This window comes from Eleginops maclovinus, chromosome 17 (assembly GCF_036324505.1).
Source record: "Eleginops maclovinus isolate JMC-PN-2008 ecotype Puerto Natales chromosome 17, JC_Emac_rtc_rv5, whole genome shotgun sequence".
NCBI classification, from domain to species: domain Eukaryota; kingdom Metazoa; phylum Chordata; class Actinopteri; order Perciformes; family Eleginopidae; genus Eleginops; species Eleginops maclovinus.
The window spans coordinates 7,058,932-7,079,482 of record NC_086365.1 but is presented as its reverse complement, the minus strand read 5'-3'; the positions used below and the strand labels follow the sequence as shown (position 1 = coordinate 7,079,482).

General features: G+C 40.3%; 1 protein-coding gene across 4 annotated transcripts in view; it reads right to left on the bottom strand.

Annotated features, from left to right (window-relative positions):
• syt1a (synaptotagmin Ia) overlaps positions 1-20,551 on the bottom strand; it is a 143,056-nt gene that overhangs the window by 77,904 nt on the left and 44,601 nt on the right. For 2 of the 4 annotated variants that reach the window (XM_063905025.1, XM_063905026.1), the window contains exon 3: positions 5,808-5,878. The exons of the other annotated variants lie outside the window; for them this stretch is intronic. The gene's annotated coding sequence lies outside the window, so the exon portion shown is untranslated. The remainder of the gene's footprint in view (positions 1-5,807; positions 5,879-20,551) is intronic. 4 annotated transcript variants of the gene reach the window in all.

Below are 20,551 nucleotides of genomic sequence, written 5' to 3'. Positions count from 1 at the left end.
ATAAACATGACGTGAAGATCTCCGAGATTCATACGCAACAAGTGTTTTTGGAGTAATATGCAACCTATTGATAAATAATTTGAAAATATTGATTAGTGAGTCCCCAAATGAATATCCACACTGTATTGAAATGAATAACTGCTCCTGGAAGGTATTTAATGTATCTAGAAGTACACACAATGCACAGTGTGTATCTTCACAAAACATGGGACACACATGCAACACCAGGCTTCATAAGCTGACTTCATTATTGTTAATTACTTGCAACTTAACATAAACCCAGCAGAGGCTATGCTGATAACTCCGGTTGTTTACTGTTCTCATCAGCCTTTATCTCCTCCTTCTCTTCTAACTCACAGAGGTCACATCTCATCCGTTACAGCCGGGATAATTACGACATTCTTATGTAGAGATGAGTGGCCTTTCTGACCTGAGAGTCCCCTTGAGTCACACACGTGAGGAGGGGAGAGCAACGTGAGAGGAATGAATTGGGACTGATGACTAAGGCCCACTGTAGTGAAGGAGACACAGTACAGTATGCACATCCTAACATGGATCCAAACACTACGGAGCATCTTTGTGCTGACAGTAACAGAGATTGTGTCTTTTTTTGGATGGCCCCTTCGTGGGACGGGATCAGGAAGTCAGCACTGCCTGTTAGAGCCCCGGGCCGAGTGTGTGTTGGGACTCAGGGGGGGGATTAGTGGGGATTTAGTGAGCAGTAATTACCCTTGTTCGTAGAGGCTCTGGTAATTAAATTACCTTAGCAACCCCGTTATTGGTCAGACCAACAGAGCTCAGAGGTCGGAGAGTGAAATATCAGAATTTGCAGAAAGTGTTTATCATCAGAAAGCCTCACCTTTTGTGTGGTTATCCTCTCAGTTTTAGCATATATATTGAAATCCTGAGAAGGTATCACATGCATAATGCATCAACGTATATTTGTATTTCTCCTCGGTTAAGTCACACCATCATCACAAAACATACCTTGTGCAATTCCCATCCGTATGGAAAACCCATGCCAGTGTGAGTACAGTATGTTGTTAACCCTATCACAGCAGTATAATTGAAGCACTGCGGTGATCAAGCGGTGGGATTTATGGTTCAACGCATGACCGAAATTAGCTTTTCTGAAGTGGAACTTCCATCAGGGATCAATCACACGGCTAACTCACAATTTCTTTTATGGATGGAAGTTGTGCCTCGGAGTAGATTTGTGGTTAAGTGAGGAATGAGCTGAGGTTAAAGACCAGTGGATTTGGAGAGAGAGGAAAGTGACAAACAGAGAGAGAGATGTGTGGGAGTACCAGCACTCCCACACAGGGAGGGAGGGAAGTCACGATCCACCGTTGGACAGCACTCGCTCCTCCAAACTGACATACACAGTAAACAAGCCAACAACAACTCACACAGAAATGTACTCTCACATCCACCACATCTCTGAATAACGATATCAAGAGAAAAGATGACCAGCATGACAATACAAATCATCCATTAAAACACACATAAAGCTAATAAGGAGGGAGAATAGGGAGCATGAAGTCAATTAATTAGCTTTAATTGTAGAGCAATGGCAGGGAATGAATCACAATTCTAGTAATTCATGTATATCAGTATGGCTACCATCCATGGTTAGTATAGGAGATACTCAATGCATCGTGCAAAGCTTAGAGTGTGTTACTTACATGTATTGCTCAATCCTGTGCTGTGTGACAGTCACCCACCATTAAGATGCATCAGTTGAGTACATTCATGAGCTGAAGCAGGAAGATAACATACTAAGCCTTCCTACATCCTGCACAAGCAGCCGAGCAAACATAAATGCACAGTGACGTGTGAAATCGGACTCACCTACACACTCCACCAAACAGCATGCCGCACTGACACAGACCTACATTATTAGCAAGTGATAGTAGCCTGACTGAGGAACATTATTAACTATTAATGTGATTAGTTTCTTGTCAATTCTACACACTTAGAGGTAATTAATTGACTTCACTCTCTTAATTTTTGCTCTTTTAATTTCCTTTGATTTATTCAAGCTTAATAATGGGGAGGAAACACATCATAGTGTCTGAAGTTACCCAGGTTTAAACCTTCTGGTAGTTCCTCCTGGAAACAAATGGTTTGCTATTGGTAGTGATGACTGTGGGGTAGAGCTTATTCTCTAGCAAAGAATAAATGTTTGCAGTCAAAACTGTTCAACCAAATTAAAATCTGCTAAAAAAATTGGAAACTTTATGTATCAACTATACCAAAAAAACACATCATCATTGTCTCTGATCCCAAAATATGAATTGTAAGCGTCAAATGGGAGATATAGAGTTCCACAATGAAATAAAGTGAGAGTAAATCTCCCTTTGTGCTTCTATGGAGTTTATTCCTGGATTAAATGTCATTAAAGTGTCTTAAATAAATAATAATTGTATGTTTTATGTCTCGTTTCAGTCTTATTTGTCCTTGTTTATGTTGCAAATGGAACTGCTGTGTTGCTGATCTATTACCTTATTATATTGTATTATATCTTCATCTTTCACTTGGTACATTACCACTGGGTGTTTGTCTAATACCTACACAGGAAAATCCATTTTCTTTAAAAAATGTGTACTGTCAAGTCATTTTCTGTCCTATGTCTGCGTGCTAATGAAGTCAGTCTGGTTAGACGTGTACATTGCTGTGCCAAACAGAGAATACACGGCAGCACACTTGCTCATTAGGCAAAATTGACTCTGTCTGTCTACCACCTGTTTTTTTTGGGGGGGAGGCGGACACCCGTATGTTTCTTGTGTGGAATGATTGATACCTTTATTGTACATGAGGTGTTAAAAATACCAGCCCTGCAGGGGTTGTCCTTTTATTCTTTTTGTCTCCTTTCAGTTGTTTTCATCATCTTTTTCTACTTTCTGCGATAACTGGAGGGAAGCGGGTGGATTGGCAGCTCTCCAGAAGCCAGTCGATCAGCAGACGTGTATCACATAACATTGCCATTACCTTCCACTGCAGCCCACTGGAACATGTAGAGGACATGAGGAGCTGCTGCCAGATATCCGCTATGGAACCTGACGGCTGCGATGCTATCGACTTGGCAGAATTAGGCCGCCTCACAGAACAATAATTACAACAAGAGATCTTAATCTCAACCGTGAGAATGAAAGCAAAGAAGGGGGGGGGGTCACAAACACTGTCTGATGGTCTGATGTCACACCCTCCTTACAGAACTCACCTTGAGAGTGCCCTTCATGGCCCTCCATCACTACACTGCATACATGTAAACAAAGAGATCTCACTCAATTCAGATTCACCTCTTTAGAGATTGAAACAAAACGCTTAATTCCTTCCTTCCAATTTTAAAGACTGCTATTATTCAAGGACCTGATAAAAATCATGAGTTATCAGACTCACAGGATCAGATTAGAGCATATAATCACCGGAGAAGAAGTAATCACACCAAAACTCAAATCAATCTAAAATTACAACCTTACAATAGGCAAAGTATTGAATGTGCACTTTTAAACAAAATGATCTTTTGAACATTTGTATAATTGTCTTTTTTTAAATACAAGTATGACAATTCAATGGACATCCCCAGGAAAAAATGCTATTTGATGGAAGCTGAAGCCTGCAGAAAGCTTAAGGGGTTAGAGGGTGTGTAACTTCTTTATTTAGCCAGTGTCATGGAGTAAGACACTAACAGACTCTTTATTCTCTGTTTGTAAGCTTCAAACCCTCGTTTATTCTCTGGCTAAACTAACAAGCTTGCAGGCTTTCGAGGAACCCTGGGACTCTTAGTTTAACCTCGCCTGCCCTGGTGAATTGCATTGTTTAAGCAAAGAAAATTGGGGCCCTGCCCGGGACTACAGAAGGAGGAAGAAGAAATACACTTCTCCAAGTCCACCTGAGCTGCATGCGTCTCACTTTTCCCCCCTTCCTCTGTCTCTCCGTGGATAGCACTTCTCCACTTTGGATATGTCACAGGCAATAAGGATGAAAAATTGGACCGCTCTCCGGGTCCCCAGTCGGTCCTGTCTTCCAACTTCACAGGCCTGGAGGAGGCAGAGCTCCACGCTCGCAAAATAAAATAGGATTTAACAAGGCCAGAATCAGTCACAACACCTCAGTAAATGGCCACTGAAGCCTGCCTGAACCGGCACTAGCGTTGCATACAGACTTTAACATTGAAGTGTGGAGTGAGGGGATGGAGTTTGACAGGTAAGGTTTGATACCTGGGCAAAGTACAAATGAAACAACCGTGTGATATCAAAACCCATACGCCAGAGTCAACAAGGATAAAGTCGTTGCTTTGCTATACTGGAAAATGCAAGCTGAAAGAGTTTGTGCCCTCATGTAGACATATTTAAATGTCCACACTCAGAGATTTACACCTCAGAACGGCAATTTTGGGGCTTTACAAAACAATATTTTACAATAGTTGCCAATTAATGGTCTGGTCGTGGAATACTGATGATTTGATTAATGTTTCAGTTGTATTACGGATCATAGAAAGATTGAGATAGCACAAGCATAACAAATGGCACTAAGTCAGATAGGATGAAAAATGTAGTGTTTCTCATTCTACATAGTGGTCTGTATTCCTACATAAAGGTCATTTCTAAAATGATGTGTTGTATGTCTTTGTGAAAACAGGCGAAATAATGAAATGAATGTTCTGAATGATGAGAAAGATTGTGATTTCTTTCCTGCTTCTGACAAATCTTTCATTAAAACAACAAATTGGCCATTACAGCAGGAGATGAAGAGACAGTTGGTTCCAAGTACATGATGTACACGTGACTTTCAACACATTTCCATATCAATATTAATGTGGGAATGTGCCGTTTGGAGACAACAAAGCCCCAAGTCTTCCTCTGTGCTTAGTATTCAGCATGAGAAACAGTTGCCATCAGAGTCCCAGACGACAAATGATTCATCCTTTTTTTCTATCCTGATAACACGGCTTGTACAATGACAGGTGGATGTATTGTACAGTGATTCTATTTCCCTCTGAGATGAGGTAGAAATCAATAAGATATGATTCAACCGAAATGCATTGGACAGGTAGAAACACTCCGTTTGACAGAGAGCAATCTGCATCAGTCCACAAGCAGCAGCAGCAGCATCGTCCTTTATGGTTAAAGCAGACGTGCTCATTTCTATTTCATATATTCACAGCCCCTTTCTGGGTTTACTGTACAGTTTGCGTTTAGGCTGAGGATGTTCCAGTCAGGTAAGCTTTAATCAAACCAGCAAAATAAGCAATTAAGAAGCTTCAGTGACTCCACGTGGAGAAAACAACTTTTTCCCCAAACCACATTTTAATCCAAGTGGATTGGGAAGAAAAGCTTGTGGCACATTGTCTAAATTGGCATGCCTACGATCTGAGGAATATATCCGTGTAATATATAATATAATATTCTAATGCAACCACAAAGCTGTCATTTTACTTTTCTTTATTTTGAAATGCACCTAACAAGTTATTCCACTGGGTATAAGACATTTTATATTAAGCTCACAAAGAAACATAAAAACAATAATAAAAACCACCACGTCAGTGCAACACCACAGTGAAGTAGTTTTAAGAGAATCCAAACTTGTCGACATGGGGACTCCAGTGTGTTTACAACAAGAAATGTGAGAAAACTTTAAAGCAATAAACAAGTTGTTCATCCTGCAACATTTCAAGACAAGGTATGGACTGAAGTGATGAGTTGTGGAACATAAAAGTTGGAGAAGAAGCAACAATCCTTAAACTTCCATAGTAGATATTAGCTTGATGTTTATACTGGTACAAATAAAACCGAAAAACTTACCTTTTACTCAAAAATGCCTGCTGCTGTGTCTCTTTCAACGCTTCTCTACACTCACTGACAGCCACTCAGATCTAAAGGATTGGAATGAAGAGAAGTGCGTCGTTTGTATAAAATTAATCAAAACCATTCATCACAGGAAGCTCCAGGTGTCCCTGAGATACTTCCATGGGTTTTTTGAAGAGATGTCCTGCAATTTTTGATTGGTTTATTGAAACGTCTGTTACGATCCGTATTAGTTGTCCTTGTTTCATTTTGTCATGTCGAAATCTGTCTATGTTTTCCTGTTTTATTTTAAAAAATGGTCACCTCCCTTGTTACTTCCTGTTCCCTTCCGTTTGGTTACCTGATTGTGTTCCCCTGGTGCTCCTGTGTTTCTCCTCCCTCCCCACCTGTATCTTGTTCTTGTGATTAGTCTTTGAGTTCTGTTTTTCTTGATGTTGGATGTTTATTTTCAGAGAGAGTTTCTGTTTTTTGTCTTGTTTTCCTTGGCCCAGCTCCGTCAATTCTTGGCCAATCGCCAATAAAGGACTTGTATTTAAAGAAGCGGTCTTCAGCATGTGGGTACTCTGCTCTCTAGCCTTGACATCTTCATCAATCATAAGAATGTCAGCTCTAGTAAAATGAAAAATCATTTAGAAAAAAAACATGTAAAAAGCCAAAATTAGCAAAACACAATAGGCATGAGGGTTGAATGACAAATGTACTCTGTATCATTTTTGGATATTTAGGATTAAAAACGCCAACATTTTTTTCACTTCTCAATCAGAATCAGGTTTATTACCAAGTTAGTTTGCATGTAGAAGGAAAGGAAAGGGAACAATTTAACGGAAAGGGAGCATTCAAAGAGTTTGTGTGAAAGCTAGGTCCAAATAAATAGTCTGCAGCTACAGAAGACAAAGGGCCGTATTCACATTTGAATCTTTGAAGAATCAAAGTGCACAGTGTGCTGTATCCAGAGACCGATGAATAAGCCTATATTTTGCCCCTGTTTATTGTTCCATAACCTCAGTAATGCATGCATGTCTGTGGTGGAGTGGCAGATATCCATTATCGATGGACTGTTCTCACAGACAATTGGCCATATTCCGAGAACTGCCAGTGGGGAGCATCCGTGTGATGGAAACCTGGGACAGAGAGCAGCTGGGGATCTCCTCCGGACAGATGCTGCCTGCTGTGGAGGTGTGGGAGGCTTTACAGTTTGCCCGGGTGGGGGTGTGGGGTCTGGGTGCTGTGTGCACTCACTATTTTGTTGTACAAGGCTGATTATGCCAGACAATTCTTTAAAATGGGGAGTACTCAAATGATTGAGGCTGGAGTGAAATAGTCATTTTTGAGTTCATTGAATGGAAGAGATGGCAAATATTTGTTGTATGGCATTGAAAAACAATATGTTTGGTATTTGAAATGCTGGATGTGTTATCCAGCCATTTGTATTCAAGACAACTATTCAGAACTTTAACTGTTGGTAAATATGAACTATACCCATCTAGAGACTATAAATAACCACCACCATTGGTTGATCTTTTTGTTGGTCAGGAGATATCTAAGGCCTACATGTGGTAGTATAATATATGACCTAAATCAAAGGTTTTCAAAGTGGTAGGCAGGCATTTACATGTCAAAGATGAAAGAATATTACAAAACATGTGATAGAAAATACATAGAAAGCCTAATATGTGTGATTTGGTTGAAGAGATAGTTCAGAGATGTATTAGTTTTAAGAATTGTACAATTTTTTCCACTTTCTCAGAGTCTGAAACAAATAATTACCTAACCTCAAACCTCTTTCATGTATTGAAGATAGCCTTCAGACGGTGTAGTCTGAAGGCTATCTTGGCTCACTTATTTAATTTGAATCATCCTCTGCGGACCATGAATATTCATGTTTTACCAAAATCAATTAAAAACCCTGCTTTAACGACCCACACATTAGAAAAATAGTCCGGCAGCACAGTATGAGATGAGACTATAAACACCACTCTGCGCTGAAGTTGAGTGAATGCAGTATGACTGCTGATGATTGCCCTGTTATTCTCCCCCTCAAACTGTGAAAAGTGTCTTTAACTGCCAACTGATCACACATTACCTCTTACCTCTCTGGCGGGAGTATAAAAGAAAATAATTTGCAGGCAGGGCATTCATTCATATTTCAATACACCCATCAGAAAACACACAATTAGGGTGTAAAGTGAAAAAGTAAATACATTCCATTTTAAATAGCACTGGACACATTCAATACAACTTCTAATGCATTGTTTGGATGGATCACTTAAAATGATCAGTAACAAATTATACCCATTGAGAATTATAAAAGGGTCCTAATATACATTAAGATACCTTTCTCATTTAGTAGTATTTCAGTAGCATTTTAAAGAGTAAAACTGTAAACAAAAAGCAGCTTTTTATCCATCCATCCTTTTTTAGATGAAAATCATATCTAATGTTTCCTTGAAGTACAGTTAAAAACCAGAGCAACATGTTATGCTTGTTGACAATGTCTGCCTTTTTAATTTCTCCTAATAACATCTCATATAGTCATAAATTGCATCCTATTGGGCACTGATGGGCTGCTCTCGACACTCTCCAGCTGTTCTCCCATGTAAATCACAAACAAGGTGCAGCCTGTCATGACAGAGTCACAAAAAAAATCCTGTGCACGAATCAATGATGCGTCACCATTTGAAATGAGCTGGTAAATATGCATGCATAACAAATAGCATGATGGGTATACAATGAGCATGTCATCGTGACATTACTCGCTAGCAACTCAGTATTTGCTTTTGTGGCTTTCAGCAGCCATCTGCACAAGTCCCTTTGTGAGGCTTCATAGAACACAGTTCCTGTTTCCTGCTGTGTTTTTTCTCATTTTTCTCCTCCAATCCTTCTGCTCGTCACTTTTTTTTGCACTCGCTGGTCACTCTTTTACATCTCCCTGGGTCCATAAGGCTATAGCTCTCAATCAGCTACACATGAAGCTGACAGTTTACACAGATTGACTTAATTCCACCCAGTTAGTTTCTGTCAAACAAAGAGTGTGACACCACGTCTGTGCAATAACACTTATGTGTAATATGAACCTAGTTAAAATGATTGTTATTACTGGCTGCCTTCTTTTTATTTTAATTATTATGTGCTTGCTCTTTATTTAATAGTGTTGTATGTTTTGTCTGTGTCCTTACTTTGCTGTAACAATGTAAATTCCCCCCTCTGTGGGACGAATAAAGGAATTCTGATTCTGATCATAAATGGACTTCAGAAAAGATCATTTGAAAATAATCTGTGGTAAAAGCCAACGTAAATGATGCAAATCCAGTGAAGAATAGAGACCCCAGTCGGATGTGGTTATTTTTTCATGATGCAATCATTTAACCACATCCCATTGCCTTTCCTCAGCCAGCACCGCTGATACCACCAGCAGGAACAACATGCATATGCATTTGCCTCACAGCCTCGGAGATATGGCAAATGTGACATACAGCCCAATCTCCATGCTCAACAAACTGTGGGGTAGCTTATGTAACGACATGGTGAGGAGGCAAGGACACAATCTTTAGATCTGAGAGTAGACTGAGAAGCAGTCGAGGGGGAGGGGAGGGAGACACTCGACAGGAGAGATATTACTACAGTAATCTACACTGAGAGGACGAGCTGTAGAGCAAACTGACCTTGAAGAGTTTCACCTGCCAATCAAAAGAGTGTTTCTCCGCTCTGACAGGCAGCCGGGCGGAAAGCAGAGCCCCAGATATGTCAGCTGGGTCCAGATGTTTGAATGATGTGGAGACACAACAGTAACAACTTTCAACACTTAACTGAGTGTGATTTAAAACACCAGAATGTGTTATGTATTATGTATGCACGCTTTACACCAGGCAAAAACCAGCATTTGGGTTGATGGAAGACATAATGCTCAACTTTGAGTATTTAAGTTTTAAAATCCTGACTGTTTTTCTGGAAAGAGCAGAAACAGACTTTAAAGCATGCACTACTTATACTGAGCTGCATAGCTTAACAGGAAACTGGTATTAATGCCCTGAAAATGTCTTATTCTCCTTCAGTTTGGCTTAGTTTCGAAGGCTTTGTGTTAAAAGAGAATTGTGTTTATGGAATTCCATCCATGTGTCTCCAAACATTCAACAGTTAACTGTAGTGCTTAGCAACCACCATGCTTCACACTGTGCTCCACTGTACATGTACATAAGGCAGATCTCCATGTGCATAGGTCTCCACCAGGATTACCATCTGCTCAAAGTGAGACACTTCCAATGGGCAGACTGTGAAGATATTTAAAGCTTAAGCTACACTGCCTTTGTACAGTATGTCTCGAGGAATCATGGCGGCTAACTGCTATTTTGTTACGTCCTCCTACCCACCTGACTTATAATTGTAACAGAAACCCAGCAAAACAATGAAGTTAGCAGGTAATGAGGATTATATTTTTTCAAAATAAGATAGGACGTCACACACTAAAACTCTGTTCCATTTAATCTCTCTTCTCTCTATGTGTAGTCTTTTCCCCTTTGGTGCAACCCAGAAATGTCGTCCTGTTTTCAATAATACGGTTTTATTCCATGCTGCACTCAGTTTGCTGAAAATATTGAATTGGTAACCTATAAATGCTACAAGGTGCAGGGACTGACACCCGACAGTGGAACGAATAAGAAACACGACACCCAGTGAAGCTGTGACTTGAGACCGAGACTTCTGTTTTTGCAAGAAAAACTCATTATTCCTATGTGACTCTTACCCCCCCTATCTACAGTCACAGCATCCCGGCCTGCGGTTATTCGCACCGAATAGTTTGAATCACGTCTTAAATGGAGAAATGCAGCACCTGGGTAAAATGTATACTCTGCAGCAGCTGTGGCGCTGGTGGATGAGTTATTCTGTCGTGACACATTTGCAATACTCTCCTTCTGCTTCCGATGGCGGCTCACTGGGAGAGTAATTATGAACCCCAGAGATCACTTTGAAAGCTAAGCTCCCCACATGTGGAGGCAGTCTTTTCAAATTACAGCAGTCAGGGGTTAGTTTTAACAAAAAGGTTAGTAATTGGAAGCACAAAACGTATTAACTTGTGTATTCAAGCTAGAGGCCATCTTAAATCCTAACAACAGAGCTTTCACAGTCAGTGGTTATTTTCGCCTTTCTACATTCTCTGGCTGTTCAGTTTTACTTGTGCTTCCTAGAGTTTTTGTGATGAAGCTTTGCAGGTTAGCCTTCATCTCCAGTGACGTCAGACAGACTTGTGTGCACACATGCCCGATTGCAAGGCCACTCCACCCCTTCTCCTTTAAAGGCATGAACACTGGGATCACAATATCTCCGGCATGGGGCTTTATTCCTGTGGCAGTGTGCTGCTGCCCTCTGAGCAAACAAGATTACCCTGATGAACAGAGGCAGGCTTGTTTACTCACTGTGTCAAGGTACTTTGGGGGTGACTCGCTGTCAGTGAGAAGGAGAAACTTTGGGGATGAGTTGCAGCTCTCAGGTATCTGAGGCCAACCAAAGCAAAATGATTCAGAGTTTCTGTGGCTCTCAAATGAATACAGTTTTTTAGGTAAGCTGTTGAGCTAGTTTTTGCAAACTCTCGGTTTTGGTTGTGTGTTATTTCATTGTATATTTATTATGTAGGGTCTTCAAATGACCCTACATTCCCACTCAGCGGATACCAGCTAATGTGTCTCTAAAGCCAACACTTTCTATGAATACAACACATTTCATTTGTAAAATCCTTTTGTAAGGAATGTAACTGCCATCATAACTGGGTGTGCTGAAGGAGTATCACATTCTTGTTAAACAGGAAGAAATGTGGGATGCTAGGGACTACTTCCAGTCATGGATGAGTACATATTTGTGTGCTCTCTAGCGAGTATAGCATCAGAAAGCTTTACGTTGGTTTGACTCAAACAATGTTCATTAAACATTCTATACATACCATAATCAGGAGCCTAGATTGTAGAGGAAATGATGGTATCTAATGGTATCTTCCAAATGGACAGTATTTATGTTGTTTTGCAGCTAGTTACCATTTATAAACCTCAACACAACTTATGCAAAGGTTTAATTCCAACGCGTGAGTATTCCCAGGTAGTGCGTACATGCTGATACACAGGCTGATGCTGGCTGGGCCAATGTTTATAGTGTCACTACATGTGTACTACTGCCTCCATATAAACATTGTTCATGGAGAAGACCAGTCTAGGTCACATATGATCATGATGGATGTGGACATGTGTCTGGTGGGCTGTGCAGCTGCCAGAGCAGGAGAGATGGCTGTGCTCTTGTTTGGCAGACCGCCATTTGAGAGTGGGCTCCATCTTGACTAAGGATGGCTGATTCTTATCTCATTCTCTGTAATTTCCCACAATGGTTTGTCCATCCACTGGAGGAAATACTCCTATAGCTGCATGAAGCAACATGACTGTTATTCATACACATGCCTGAAGCACCACACTGGCCCGGGTACCCTAAACAGTCAGTTTGAGAGGAGGGAAGGTGGCTTTATCATTAGAGAAAAAAGATCTAGGATAAGATCAAGCTGGACAACTGCTTTACCAGTTCAGTCAAGATATACAGCTGCTTTTCAAGGAAACAGAGAAACTCCACATGAAACATCATTTGTTGACCTCAGTAGTAGCAACGTTTTGTGTGCAGCACATTTCACAACCAGGAGCGGAAAGCATGCTATTTGCTTTTAATAATTTGATTTATTCCTTGAATTGTGGTGTGCAATTCAGATGTATTAGAAGTACTAAAATAAGTACTCACATTATGAGCTACAGGATAAGGCTGACTTCACAGAATATTTGTTAAAATATATTGTACAAAATGGGTTTTCTTCCATATTTTGAGATAGTTGTGAAGCTTATGGACTCAAGGCCACCAATAGGTTAATACAAAAACTGTAAAACGACTATAAACCCCGCACAAATCAGAATAAAATGAATACAATTTATATGTGACGATGCTATGGTTTCTTAAAGTATAACACAAACAGTTTTTTTATAGAATCTTATGTGGTTTTACTCTTAACGTCAAGTCTTCTACATGTACATTATGTGAAGAGTGCTAGAAAAATGAGGCTTTTCTGACCTTCACGCGCATCATGTCTGAACAACCCTGTAGCATGAGTCCTTCGGCCCAGCGGGCGATAAGTAGATGTTATTATGACTAAAAATGTCTGAAGAGATCATGTATTCGACCCTCCTCAGGTTCACCGCAGCAGAATGTAAATCATGATGCGAGAGCAGGTGTGTGTGCTTTTGCGCAGCACTGTGTGAACTGCATTCATGTTGATGTGCTTGGGAGGGCAGGCTTACTAAAGTAGGCCAGAGGGGGGTCGTCTCCATGGTGACAGCAAAAGAGCCGGATGCACCTGTGTAATGCCAGCGACTCGTAGTGTTATTCTTTGGGAATATTATGAGAGCGAAAGTGGTTGAACCCACTTGCTGATATAATGAAAATGTTTTTGGAGGTTTTTCCTTTCCTGGCATTTTTCTAAATAAAATATGTATTATTAAACGCTCACATGCAAACTACTATAACATTGACGTTCACAATATAAGTGTGAATAGTTCATGTCAATGGTCCAAGAGAATGATTCAGTATTAATCATTTTATTTCAGGAAGTAAAGGTCACAAAGGTTAGTCTCTTGAATATCTCAAAGCTCATACTGTAGTTCACACAGTGCATGAACAGAAAGCAGGGCTGCATAACATAAAGAAAATATGCCATTATGTTAAATTGCAAAACCAATATTATTTACGATAATTAAACGGAAATTAAAATGTACTCAGTTCTGGCTCTCTGCTGCTCTCAGTAAACAGCTTAAGAAAAGCCAATTGTTTGAATCAAAACATTCATTAGGAAGCTATTTGTCCACATTCTTTTGGTGGACAGATCGCAATCAACAAGCTTTGAGGTGTATTTTTTTTTTATCTGACTCAACATCATTAAGGAGTGTAGCAACTTCTCGTCCTCGCCTCTGAGGGCCAAACTTTTATTTGCTCGTGCTGCCTCACTGCTATTACTGAGAGTAGATGCCCTGCTGCTTTTTCACCTTAACTGCCAGGGGACATGGTGTGCTAAGAAACCAGTGAAAAAATGACTTAAAATGCTGTCATTCTGTTCCTTTTCTCAAGATGATTGGTTGAGTGAGGTTTTAAAAAAGAAAGAGCGTAAGTTGGCGATGTGCCGAAAGGGCCCGGCTTCAATTACAGGAACGCGGTGTCAAGTTGACCCCCAGTGTGAAAATTACTCCAGAGGGACAGTGGGGCTTTGGTGCTTTTATGCTCCGGAGGTAAAAGCACTCAGGAATTTGTTTGGACTCTACCTAAGAGGCTCACATGCGTCATCACTCTGCAACCATTACATTGTCATGTTGTGTTCTTGCGTTTTTAGAAGAGTGATACGTGTCCCTTATTTTCTGCTCTATTTTATGTAGTTTCAGTTCCATTTTGTGTCTCACATCTACAGTAGGTTTCTCTATTTTGAGATGCGCTCTCCTTGATAAATTAGATGATGATATTTTAGCATTATTTAGGCCAGATTCCTCAGCTTATCTGTCTAACAAAGCAGCTTGTGAGAACAGTGTTTATTCTTAGAGGAGTGAAAAAACCTGACGTAGTTTTCAGAAATAACAGCACAGTCTTAGGAGGCGTCGTGTTACCTAGCAACTTGACTGCAAACCTACTTTGATGCAGTGTTGATGGTGAAGTTACACATTAACTAAAAAGACTTTGTGAAATAGTCCCCGACAGACATAGTACACAGAGGATAGAGCTAAACCAAATACAAAATATTTTCCTCATTCTCGATGGGAACAATTGCCTCAGCCAGAGGGGGGGAGGAAATAAAAATCCCCTCTGAAGTGGGGGAGTGTTGATGAAGCCGCACAGGCAGAAGGTTCACCGGTGTTTTAAATCAACAAACAGACACCTAGAATTATACTTCCATGTTCAATTTCCAGCCCACCGTGCAGCACTAAACAGGCATCTGTGTGTTTTGGCTCAGGCTGCCGTCAGCTAGGCAGAGAAATCTCTTTTGCTTTGCGGGGCTCAGCACAGAGACCCAGCTACATCTGAGGCCACAATGTGAAATGAAAAAGCAATAACTTTTAGACTGTTACTCACACTCCATTGGGTTCATTTATTTTGCTTAATGGCACTATACTACTTTCCAATCATTTAAGTATGTGTTGTGACACAAGGAGGAACTAAGCATGGTATTACTGAGATAGAATTTGTTTTCTCTCCTCTTTTACAGCAGAATATTAGTGTAGGACAAACTAATAAATCTCACAACTACAATAGTGGGGGATCTTCCAAAGAGTTACAAGAAAGTCTAAGAGGTCACAAAATTACAAAAACAAACAAAAGTCTATGTGTCTATTTGTTCCCTATTTGATCATTTGCTTCCTAGTTATTTAAACATGTCCTTACTGGTACTTTTAAAGTCAAATGAATAAAGATATGAGATATTTAATCTAGTTTTGTTGACTATGCATTAAGTTGTTGATCTCCAGAGTTTTTAATATTATTTAATGATTGTTAATTGTCTTCTAATTGTTTGTCTCAGCCATTATTGGGATTGTGCATGGTTTATTCCGAAAACCTCCTAGAAAAAATTAACAAAATTAAAGACTACAGACCATTTTACACCTCCCAACCCTAACCCCCTTACCCTAACCCCCATTAATACATTCAGGGCTGATCACAAACCAAACTGGTGTGGAACCACTAGACAAAAACGAGATGCTGAAACAACAACCGAGAGCCAGAACCATTAAACCATTCAGCTCAATACTAAGGGAATTAGATATCTGCAAGACACAGAGTGGCCTCATGGGAGGCACCTGAGAGGAGCTCATTATAAATGATATGAAAAGCGAGAGAAAAACAGCCAAATAAGAAAATCCCTGTCTAAGACTGTTAATGATTTCCACCGGTCTTACTAATCCATCTGACAATTTTTGGACATATGCAATGTCACGAGCTGAAGCGGCATCATCAGCGTGATTGAGTTCACCCCGGTGGTCTGTTCAAATATTACCCTGCCAGATTAAGTTTGCTAAACACACAATTCAGCGCAATTACGATTGCCTCGCTGTCGGTCATTATATCACAGAGGAGGAGAGATGGGCCTTATTGGAGATGAGAGGCAGCTAAATTGCTCCTGAGTTAGCCTTTCAATCCATTAGGTGTAAAATTCAAAAAAAGTCTGATGGCTGGAGACGGCCAAAAGTCTGCTTGACTCAAACTTTTGTCGCACTTCAGTGGCACTGACGAATGGAGGTGAAGTTCCTAAAAGAGGACTAAAACCAGTAAGTAAAAAGTATAGAAATGTATCATAAGTCCTGTTCAGACCAGGCATGAGAAGGCGTCTCCACATCTATCCAAAGTGACCACTTATGATCGTGTTTTACTTTCCTGTCTATGTATAAATAAGCATGCACAGAACTCTATTTTCTTTTTGCTGTGTTTTGTATATAATCATAGTTGTTACTATTGCAAAAAATATAAAGTATCAAAGAATGCTTTTTCTCTGTGCCTATGCGCTTACTTTTTTCTACTCCATATCAGCATATTGGTGACATCTTTTTAGATCTTTGGGAAGATTTTATAAACTTAAAATGTAAGGTTATTATATATACATGACCGTTCTCAATGGATTCAGATGTCGCTGACTACCTAAGGCTGGGGATAAAAGCAGACGCTGGGTGTCAGATCTGTGCAGAGCCCCGGAAGGAGGAGGGCGACACATCACCAACAGTCTGAAAATAACATCCGAAACACAAGATTCACTGTCGTTGGTTTCTAAGCCATGAAGAAAACTTTCAAAATACTTGTTTTTAATCCACAGAATGGTGAAAAAACTGAGAGCTTCGTACTCCGAACCCCCTGTTTTTCCCACACAGGTGACGTCAGTTAAGCAGGAGGTCCTGGGCCGCCATATACAGTGGGGCAAAAAAGTATTTAGTCAGCCACCAATTGTGCAAGTTCTCCCATTTAAAAAGATGAGAGAGGCCTGTAATTTTTATCATAGGTATACCTCAACTATGAGAGACAAAATGAGAAAAAAAAAATCATGATGCAACTCTGCATTCTTTCTCCTCCAAACACGACGAGTTGATTTTTTACCAAAAAGTTCTATTTTGGTTTCATCTGACCATATGACATTCTCCCAATCCTCTTCTGGATCATCCAAATGCCCTCTAGCAAACTTCAGACGGGCCTGGACATGTACTGGCTTAAGCAGGGGGACACGTCTGGAACTGCAGGATTTAAGTCCCTGGCGGCGTAGTGTGTTACTGATGGTAGCCTCTGTTACTTTGGTCCCAGCTCTCTGCAGGTCATTCACTAGGTCCCCCCGTGTGGTTCTGGGATTTTTGCTCACCGTTCTTGTGATCATTTTGACCCCACGGGGTGAGATCTTGCGTGGAGCCTCAGATCGAGGGAGATTAGCAGTGGTCTTGTATGTCTTCCATTTCCTAATAATTGCTCCCACAGTTGATTTCTTCACACCAAGCTGCTTACCTATTGCAGATTCAGTTTTCCCAGCCTGGTGCAGGTCTACAATGTTGTCTCTGGTCTCCTTTGACAGCTCTTTGGTCTTGGCCATAGTGGAGTTTGGAGTATGACTGTTTGACGTTGTGGACAGGTGTCTTTTATACTGATAACGAGTTCAAAAAGGTGCCATTAATACAGGTAATGAGTGGAGGACAGAGGAGCCTCTTAAAGACGAAGTTACAGGTCTGTGAGAGCCAGAAATCTTGCTTGTTTGTAGGTGACCAAATACTTATTTTACCGAGGAATTTACCAATTAATTCATTAAAAATCCTACAATGTGATTTCCTGGATTTTTTTTTCTCATTCTGTCTCTCATAGTTGAGGTATACCTATGATAAAAATGACAGGCCTCTCTCATCTTTTTAAATGGGAGAACTTGCACAATTGGTGGCTGACTAAATACTTTTTTGCCCCACTGTAGCTCACCTGATAGAGCTGGCGGCCCATGTATCAGGACTTAGTTCACGTGTGTAGGACCCAAGTACGGATCCATCCTAGAACCAAATACGCATGCCATACCTCCTCCATGTCCCTCAATATTGAGAGGTCACTAATACACTGCCAAAAGAATGCAGCCAGATTTCAACACATCTCTGAGTAGGGTTTTTATGAAATGTTAGAAAAACTAAATGTTCTAATCTTTGATGTCAAACATAAGCTTTGCTATTATCATATTTAACAGTACTTCAGAGAAAAAGAAGAATGTGGAGAGCAGATATCGTTTAGAGCGATATTTGTCCTGTATGTTCTTAAGGCAGAAAGAGTGGGCTTCTTCTACTCTTTGAGTATTTACCCAGCCACAGCTTAATCCCCCAAGAGAAAGAATACAACACTCCCTGAAGAGTGGAAACAGAGATATGAGCCACAGTCTTTACCTCACACCTACACACAACCATACCCGCCCACTCACAGTATTACATTTCCCAAAACTCAGATGTTTTAGCCTCCCTGTGGTGCTACACCAAACAAATGTTTCTTAGTATTGACATTGACCCGGTTTGAAAGTGCCTTGGGCTCAGGCATTGTGATGAGTCACCAGAAGCTGATCTAAGAGCAGTTTCAGAGGCTTCCCTGCCCCAGATATTTCACACAGTCAAGGAACAGATTAAAATGAAACGACTTTGATCTTTTTAATATGATGCCTGCCATCTTTTCTGCCACCTTTGGTACATGAGACGATTTTCCGTTTACACTAATCAGTGGAGTGGGTTGGGACTGTGCATCTGTTTTTTTCCTATCAGCAATTTTCAGGCTCTGTTGTACGCAGATATATTTGGTTTTTGAATCATTGTGGGTGCAGTGCAGTCACATCAGCAGTTCACTTGGTTTGGTTCATTTCAAGCAAGTCATGGTTGGTAAAAAGATCGCACAGTCACTTAAAAGATGATAGTTAAGTTAGGAAAATGGACCTATCAAAAGACTCAAGCATTTCGCCCAAACTAGCTCATGTCACCTCACATTGGGGGACAAATTTCAGTTTGTTAATTGGCTTTTTAGGACATTACAAATCTAAAAACACACTCTTTGCCTAGTCAATTGATTCATGTCTTCTAATGAAATGTGAGCTCACATTTGATGGTGGGGAATCTCCATTGGAAGATTGTGTGGGAAAGAATTTGTACTATACGATGACATGTTGATGTAACAAGAGAAAGCAGGTTTGAGCCTCACGGAAGACATGAGTGTGAGAGACATCTCGCGCAAGTCCTATTTCAAGGTTAACAGTTGAGATGTTGAATTAAAATGCCACATTAATGTTCCTAAAGACTTGACAAGTTCTGTCAATTAAATGGTTTTAGCCTGCTGTTATTTAAATGGACAGTTGACCTGTTCCTCATTATTGAAGCAAGAATTGCTGCATGAAATACAGTTAAAATAACTCAGAGCTTTCCAAGACCTATTTTTTACCATCCATGTATGCAACCTTTGTGAAACTTCACTAATGAATTTGACAGCGATGTGAATAAACCAAAAGTGTCTTTGACAGCTTAGCTCAGACAATATCAATGAGCCAGAGTCTTGTCTCAAGGGAGAGAAGCAAACAGGGTCTGTCTTTTGTATTTGTCATATCTCCTCCAGCCCATGGTGACCGCAATGTGTCTCAGACACTTTGGCTCACAAAGGACAGATCGACACCAAGGAGCCAGGGGAATTGGAGCATTGTGGGAACTGGCTTCCCTGTGGCCATTTTGAAGAGGCCAGGCCATCTTCCCTCATGTGTTGTCTGCTCTTAAGCCTATCCAGAGGGGAGCTTTTTTCACCATATAAGGATCATAGTCTGATGGTTACTAAACACTGCGTGGCAGCCTCAAGCGCACGTCACAGACAGTGAGGAACTGTTCTGCACACAAGCATGCATTTGCAAGAAACGATATTATGCTGTTTGTGACCCTTTAAAATAATGTATGACGCAACCAGATTTATTTATATTTATTTATATACAGATTGGGTTTTATTTGTGTTGCCCCATTTCTTTGTTCTATCCATTATTATATAATATATCCATCAAAGTAGGTTTCGGTCTTTGATTTCTGTTGCATATCCAGAAATAAATCAAACAGGGCAACAAGCACGAGCAAGTCGTTTTCATAAAATTAGCTTCTATTGGATTTGGAAAAAAGAAATCACCTAACATTTAACAACAGTAATAGTCCGTTATTGCACAGGAATATGGTGAGCACTTGCCTGAAGCAGATTCCCAAGTCTGCAAATGACACCAAATTGTGTCCGCCTACTGTCACCCAACCATTATCAAAGAGCAAGATCACAATGATACAATGAGCAAGGCCGGAAAAGGCCGGAAATGAAATAGCAACACAGCGAGATTAAAAAAAGAGAACAGGAAGTGCTGTCAGTCCCCTCAGAAATGAAACATGGCTGAATACTAACCTTCACTGTTGAGCTTTTTGTGCTGGCAAACAACAGCCAAAAGGACGGGAAATTATCTAGTCCGCTGTGGGAAAGTGGAAAACTAGTAATTGTAATAATATTTCATTGGTACCAACAATAAAATAATTACTTAAATTGAAGCCTTTTAATTAGAAAATGATATTAGGGGGTTATCACCTCTGATTATATTGCTAGGTCTTACTTTACGTATACACAACGTCAAACCTCACTGGGGTTATCATTATCTTTATCAACATCTTAAGACTGATTTAATACCATGTGCAATG